Source organism: Sturnus vulgaris, chromosome 2 (genome assembly GCF_052056855.1).
Source record: "Sturnus vulgaris isolate bStuVul1 chromosome 2, bStuVul1.hap1, whole genome shotgun sequence".
NCBI lineage: Eukaryota > Metazoa > Chordata > Aves > Passeriformes > Sturnidae > Sturnus > Sturnus vulgaris.
This window is the reverse complement of record NC_142244.1, coordinates 61,660,011-61,667,759: the sequence shown is the minus strand read 5'-3', so window position 1 is coordinate 61,667,759 and position 7,749 is coordinate 61,660,011. Positions and strand designations below refer to the sequence as shown.

The 7,749-nt window shown below is 33.5% G+C and overlaps 1 long non-coding RNA gene across 1 annotated transcript; it reads right to left on the bottom strand.

The window, feature by feature from the left end:
• Positions 1-923: 923 nt before the first annotated feature.
• On the bottom strand, positions 924-7,485 carry LOC148224821 (uncharacterized). The gene is made up of 3 exons (XR_015801964.1): positions 7,365-7,485; positions 4,700-4,795; positions 924-2,352 (listed from the first exon to the last, which is right to left on the bottom strand). It is a non-coding gene; the product is annotated as an uncharacterized LOC148224821 (long non-coding RNA).
• Between the last annotated feature and the right edge of the window lie 264 nt (positions 7,486-7,749).

Sequence of the window (7,749 nt, the reverse complement as noted above, 5' to 3'; positions counted from 1 at the left end):
CTTTACTTTTGTTTCCTTTAACTCTCCCTCTATCACAAAACTGAGTTGTTGGCATTCAATAAAAGTGCATTTCTGTTTTGAGTGAACTGATTTGTCCCCTGTTGTCTTTTAAACCCATTGAGATCAAAACGAACCATCACGAATTATTATCTATGGGTTCCCTTATAGCATCTAAACTTTAGACAATATCCAGTTTTGCCCTTGAAATTTCTCGCTGGCTGCAGGTCTAAGGCTTTATACAATGAAGTATAATTTACCTGACAATTAGCTGACAAAAATAGTCAATATCTTGAGTAGTATCAAATTTTAAATGTGCAGCTCACCAATTTCTACTGAAGAAATTCAAATGCAATATCTCAGTTTACTCTAGTAATAAGGCTTTTAGTCAGTACGATTACACTTTAAAATGTTATTTTGTCTCCCTTAAAAAATAAGACAACTGAATGTGCATTAAATTTGAATTTAAAATTATTATAGCAATAAAAGGGATAGCTAGATAAGGAACTTCTCTTCACTACCAAATAGTTGAGTCCTCATTGGAGTTTCTGTTATGCAACATCGTTTCAGAAATTTTTCTTAAATGTTGGCAGAGTGCATCTGCATAATTCAGACTGAGAATTCATCTCCTCTCTAGGCAACTGAAGGGGAGGGAAAAAGGGAAAGAAAATAATATAAAAAGGCAAGACTTTAGGACAATGCCTGAGGCTTTGTAAAATGCTGCTGATTGTGTTGATTATGCTTTCTTTCTAAAAAAATGCACACAAGAAAAGAAAGGTGTAAACCTTCATCACTGACTGAATGTGATGGGTTTTGATATCACTTGTGCTGAATATTTTTATTTTTATTTCCAATTTTCTTTTCAGTTAGACGACTCTTTGTTAAAGTAAAATAAAACAAATTGTCAACACTGAGAAAGAATCATGTTGACATGAAATGTTTTTACTGTGATTTTTATCTTTAATTTCATGGATTATTAAAGTTTATTTCAAATATAGAATGAAACCAAACACTGATATATTTCAGCAGCAGAATCCATAGAACTCTTCCCCAATTCAAACAGTACAGCTGTTGCATGTGAGGAAAAGTAAACATATGAAAACATTGATGAGAAAAAATCTCCTCAAAAATACTTATCAAATCAATGATAGTGAGAATATATTTAATAGTTCTCATGCATTTCATAAATTGTATTTACTGGTTTGATGATAATAAATCTCATAACTTTACATGGTTTTCTGATATTGTCTGGATAGCTGTATTCTATGTATATTTTAGACTTCACTTCAGTGGACTGTAACTGACTTCATTTGAGGAACTAAAAGATCTGACCAAGAATTTAGATAGCAAGCAGGATTCACCTATCAGTTCAGGATGTCTTACATACAAATAACAAAACTTATTTTTGCATGAATACTTAGTAGTCTTGCATCATTTTTTTCTGAATGATAATGATTATTATTGCATAAGAATAACAAAATGTTTCTTAAATGAAACTATAACACATTTAATAAAACCAGCCATTTTGATTGCTCATTTCCCAATTAATTTATTTAATTCATTATCACAAAATATTATTAAAGAAGGGAAATTGGCAATTTTTTTTAAATTGATACATCTCTGCATATTCAGCCAAAGAAAGAGATGAATAGAGATTGTACGGATGTTCACTGATTGCACCCCCAGTTTTTCCGAAGAAAATTTAAAATTTTTTGTTTGTTTAGAAATTTATGATGTGACAAACTAAAAGGTAACCTTTAAACGAACATGAAGAATGAATTAATGAACTTCTGAGCAGAACACGTTGCAATTGGTGGATTATTTGTCTCCCACTAAAGGTTTTGATGCTGGCTGTGGTAGAAAAATAAAACATTTACAGTAGTTGCCATGTTACTGCAACCAATGGCACCAAACCTGAGGACTATAATTCTTGGAGAAAAGGTAGAAGAGGTTCTCAGATTAATAGAGACAAATTTTGATCTCAAATAGGAAAAAAGCCACCCATAGAATTTGCACAAAACTTGTGTTCTTCCCACATATTTCTATCACATATTTCATCTTTCTCTGCTTTTCTGTCCTTATTTAACTTTGAACCCAGCTGTGATCAGTTCTACAACTAGACTAGAAGGTACAAAGCCAACATTTCCATCTTTCTATTGTAAGTATTATATAAAAAATGAGTGACCTGTTCTTTATCAGTTTCAACTCCAGTTGGACTGAAGTAAAACACAAAGGACTATTGATGTTTTGCTACTCTGGGAACATGTGCTGATACAGGGAATGCTGAATCATTTTCCAATTCCTCTTATCTCTTCTTTGTAGCATTTGTTCTTCACAAATAATTGTTGAGAATTTCTGCAAACAAAGAGAAATGACAAATTCCAGATACATTACAAAATTATTTTGAGGGGAGAAGGATTGTTTTTCAGTTTTGTTCTTTCTTACTCTTTTGGAACTGTAATTCTTAAATTTTATTGTTTTTCACTCGTGTTGACCATAGATGCATTGTAGTTTCTGCAAAGAACTCAGGGGAAAAATAAGTATTTTTACATATTACTTGCTACTACTTAGGGGATTTTTTAATGAACTTTTCAAGCAGTCCACCACTTTTAGAAAGAAGAATTTTGCCCTCTAAAAACTTGTTAGAGTGTGAACTTTTTTAGTACAGGTCAGTTTTGAAAAATTATGGACTCTCCTTAAGACTGTATGGCATTTAATATAAAACCAAATGTGGTGGTTACTAATTAGTTGAAGTTCTGTATATGAGTGACTGTTTCTCATTTTAGAATATTCTAGGTGCAGAAGAGTGAATCAGGCATAAATAAGGGGGAGATGTAAAGCCAAGTGACAGCAAATTGTGCCATTGATTGTGTATTATATGGTCTGTTATTTGTTAACTGGGGCAAAACATGCAGCTTCACACAAGGCAAAAGGCCACATCTAAATGGCAAAAGGACATCTTACCTAACCTGATAATAATATCCAAGGCCTTCTAGAGTGACTTACTGGCTTAGCCCTGATTCATATTGCCATTGAATAATGTATTGAAACAGCTTTGCAATATTTTAGTTAATTGATGAGTATGCGGTTTCCTTATCCATATTTTAGCATTAGATGACCGATTGTTGTCTTCCAGTCAATTAGTCAATGGATCTTTTCATAATTTCTGTTTCTCAGTGCTAGCGATTTCCTACTATATGATGTGATTCAATGTAAAGAATTTTGCAACATTTATAATATTTGTATTTCAGCCGTTAATCTGATGAAAATATCCACTAAATAATACACTAGTTTATGTAAAAATCAAGTGATATTTGAAATTAAGGAGAAAAGAAAGATACAAGGATAAATTTGCATTAATTTTTAATACTTACTTTGGGGTTTTTTGCTTATAACTGGAATCAGTCAAGCATCATGACAAAGGGATTATTTAGAAAAGCTATATCACTGTGATAGAGTGAACAGTAGTTTGCTCTCACTTTCCTCAATAAATTCTGAATTTCAGGAGCCTTTGACTAAGTCTGTCTTTTATTCTAAGCCATGCAAATATTGGTAAAAGGGTTTTGAAAATTATTTATTTTTCTTATTCAACAAGACACAGTGGCCTCAAGTGAGAAAGCTATACAGTTATTTATGTCTGAAAAAGTTAAAAAGACATTTGCCTTTACATGCAGGCAAGCATACAACTTGATGAGGTGATTCAACACTGTACAAGCAGGTGTTTAAAACATGGAGAGTATATGAGAACTGATTTTTGATGTGCTGAAAATATAACACAAAATATTACAAGTATTTTTTTAATTTTGTAAAAAAACACCCACATGGTAGGCCATAACTATTTTTTCCATAAAGGAAGAAAAAGCTATGCATCATTAAAAGAAGAAAACAATCTGTTTTATTTAGACATCAACTCTTTTCTCTCATAAGGCTGCTCAGCAATAAATTTCAGTTCTATTTCTTACCCTGATTGTTTCACCTTTCTGAAACATGGATAACAGATATCCTCCTTCCAGCTAGGTCAGATAATTGCTATTCTTTCCGACAGTGGCTTTGGTATGGAGGAAAGGTTACAATCATGCTGTACCAGACACTAGAACCTTCAATCACTTTTTCATGGTTGCCTTAAACACTTCTCCTAATTCTGCTTAGAAAGTCCGTGTTTCGGGGTGTTTCCTCCCACTCTGATAATGGATTCTGTAGAGGGCAACTGCCACACGTAATCAGCAGAAACTAATTTACTCAACTCTTCCCCACTATTTTCTCAGTAGTTTATTAATTAAAAAATGTCTCCTGAATCAGTATGGACAAAAACATATATTTTTCCTTGGCAAAAAAATTGCACACTACTATAAATAATCCTATTTCTCAAAAATTATGTTTTCTGATTATACTCAAAAAAACTTTATCAGCCTAACAGACAGTAGAAGTGGTGCTGAAATAATTGTCATAGTAAGTCTATTGCCATCTGTCTTCATTACATTAATATATAGAACTAGCTGGTGATGTGCCAGATTCTTTCTGAGGTTGTTCCAGCTTTCTTCCTTGGTCAAACGATCCACAAATTTTGTTTTGAATGTAGGTGTAAGTACTTAATATTTACTTGCATATGATTGATATTGCTGGACAAACATGCCTTGTTACTCATAGCTGAAATATTTTTCTACATGACTTGGGCACACAGGAAGAAAGCATTTTTCCATACCTTGCTAGGTAGAGGTGACACATATGCTTCAGCTGTTACTGTCTTGATGATTCACTTTATTCCAAAGGTTAATGCAGTTTCTGAATGTCGTTGATGCTATAGCATGCATGAATTTATGATAAAATTACAGGTCAATATATTATGCCTCTCCATTTTTCACTTTATGCAGAATTTAGTGATCACAGATGAACTACTTAGGATACTAATTAATGGAAGGTAATATATTATACAAATTAATGGAAATTCTTTTCTTGAACCTAATTTTCATTGAAAAAAACATTGCTCAAATATCATGAAAGTGTGTCAGCTATTAACAGAGGACAACTCTATGAAGACCCTGCCCTGAAGTGACTCTCATAAAACAAATTCCAAGAAACCCCCTAAACTTCACAAGATCTCTTGCAATTAGCTGAGGAACATGTTTTCCTCCTTCACTGACCACTAAATTTGTAGCATTCATCCATATTTACCTATCCCAGCCTCTTTTTTCCCCCCTACATTTCTGTAAATAAGAGAAACGAGAAACAGCGAATCAAACCTACACATCTCCTGCTTTCCTTTCTGTTGAGTTTAACTCACTTGTGTTATTCTTAGTACTCAGTCCAAGCAATACTAAATAAATGGCAAAAGGAGGATTATTACAGTATTATTCCAAGTGTTCTTATTTACATTTTTCTGCTTCCCATCTTGCTTTTTTTGATTTGCCAAGAATGTATAGGATCCTGTTACATGTTCAAAATGCAATTAAAACAATTTTAAAATTAGAGGCATTATACCCAAAAATCCAGGAAAAACCTTTATGTCTTCAGGGTAAAAATTAGAGTATATGATAGCATGCCACAAAATACAAAAAACTCTTTGTGGGACAAGGACTTCAGACATTATCATTATTCAAGCAATTAAGATTTTGAGGAAAGAACTAAGTATGATATCTACTTGATTCTGTTCTGAGAGCTGCCAAATTTGAATCATCCTTTAGGACATTCCCTTTGCTCTTGACCATGCAATTCTGAGCGTTTCTTGTTTTGTGACAGATTTCTTCTACTGAGTTATTACACGCCTTTCACATGGTGACAATAAGCTAACAGGAATTCTGTCTATGGCTAGACTCTAAAATGCATGTTTCAATATGGATAATAATATATCTTAGTCATTTCTAATAATATAAGTCTAAGATTTCTGCAATAAAGATATCTATGAGGAAAATATATATATATATATATATATATATATTTAGGAATGGAACAGAATACAAGATTCCTGTGTTTAGTAAATTGGCATTCGAAAGTGATCATATCAGTCTGCAGAACCACTGTAATCTCCTGCACACAGATGACTTAAGAAAGATCATCTTGGTTGAATTTATTATATGAAGTGGTCAACTGAATAAAGAAACTGTCAAGAATTCTACTACTCTTCTTCAATCAATAAGAATGGTTGATTAATATTAGCATGATTTTGCAAATAATCGTGTTCGATTTCTTTTTAGTTTGCTGTTATATCATGATGGGACCTGATTATTACAGTAAGTAGTAATTTTGCTTCCCATCATGATTTAGCATTAATCTTATGATTACATACTTGGTCTCAATTATTAACCACAAAGGAAACCAACAATATATTATTTATGATAATGGACATCAATTTGGATTTCAGGTGTGTTCTGCTTTTGGTAACTTTACTGTGATGGAAAATAAAAATATATCCTCTTTGGCCAAGTATTCAAATCCATGGAATGACTAAATTTGTCCTAAAAAACTGAATGCCAGCTACTGCAATTGAACAAATACATCAGGAAAACCATTATTACTTTTCATCAGTATACTGGGAAAGCTATTGACAAATAAGAAGAATGAAGTCTCATTTTGAAACTTTTAATGTATGTAAAACAAGAATATATCCAATCATATTGTCTAGCTGTTAAATACTCTGTTACTGAAATTTATTTGTCAGAGTAAAACAAAAAGAAATTCCAGGGCAACGAAATATAAATATGTAGAATAATGATTTTTCAGTGACAAGTTTACTAGACATTGGCAAGTAGAATATAAAAGACAGTCAGCAAGACTAAAAAAGAAGTCAGGTTAAGAGATGCGAGAAAATGTGAGGGTTTGCAGGATCAATGTGTTCCTACTTCTATCCCAGTTCGCAGAACAATACAAAAATTTGCATCACAGAGTGAATGAAGGAATTTGAACGCAGTAATGAATATGCTAACTGTATCGGATCATTAAAGGTGTAGAAAGGTTATGCCCATTTGAAACCTATTGAATAAAACATTGTACAGAAGTTACTAATCAAAATATTCTAATAGTATTATACCCCTTCTATTTTTAGTTTGTTTAAGTGCGGATGGATCATGTATGCTCTGATTATACTTGGTGATAGCTGCGCAATTCAGTGTGACCCTGACCTTGTTGTACAAACAAGTTATCCACAACCAAATTTATTCTGGATGAAAGATGGGTGATGTAGGGAGATAAACATTACTCAAGACTTGATCTTCTCTGCTAAAAAATGTCACTAGCAGAGGAACTATCACCAAAAAAAAAAAAAAAAAAAAAAAAAAAAAGTAAAGTAGTTACAGGTGAAACATATGTCCAAGGAGGGAAAACTTATGTATAACAAGGTACCCCCATGCAGTCTGCAGTCGAGGCAAACTTACCCCAGGACCCTAGATACCCCATTATCTGGATAGGCATTGGAGCCAGAACTGATTCCTTCCTTCCTTCCTTCCTTCCTTCCTTCCTTCCTTCCTTCCTTCCTTCCTTCCTTCCTTCCTTCCTTCCTTCCTTCCTTCCTTCCTTCCTTCCTTCCTTCCTTCCTTCCTTCCTTCCTTCCTTCCTTCCTTCCTTCCTTCCTTCCTTCCTTCCTTCCTTCCTTCCTTCCTTCCTTCCTTCCTTCCTTCCTTCCTTCCTTCCTTCCTTCCTTCCTTCCTTCCTTCCTTCCTTCCTTCCTTCCTTCCTTCCTTCCTTCCTCCCTCTCTCTCTCCCTTTCTAATTTCCTTCTCTCTCTTACCTTTCACCCTGCCCATTATTCAAAGCCTGCTA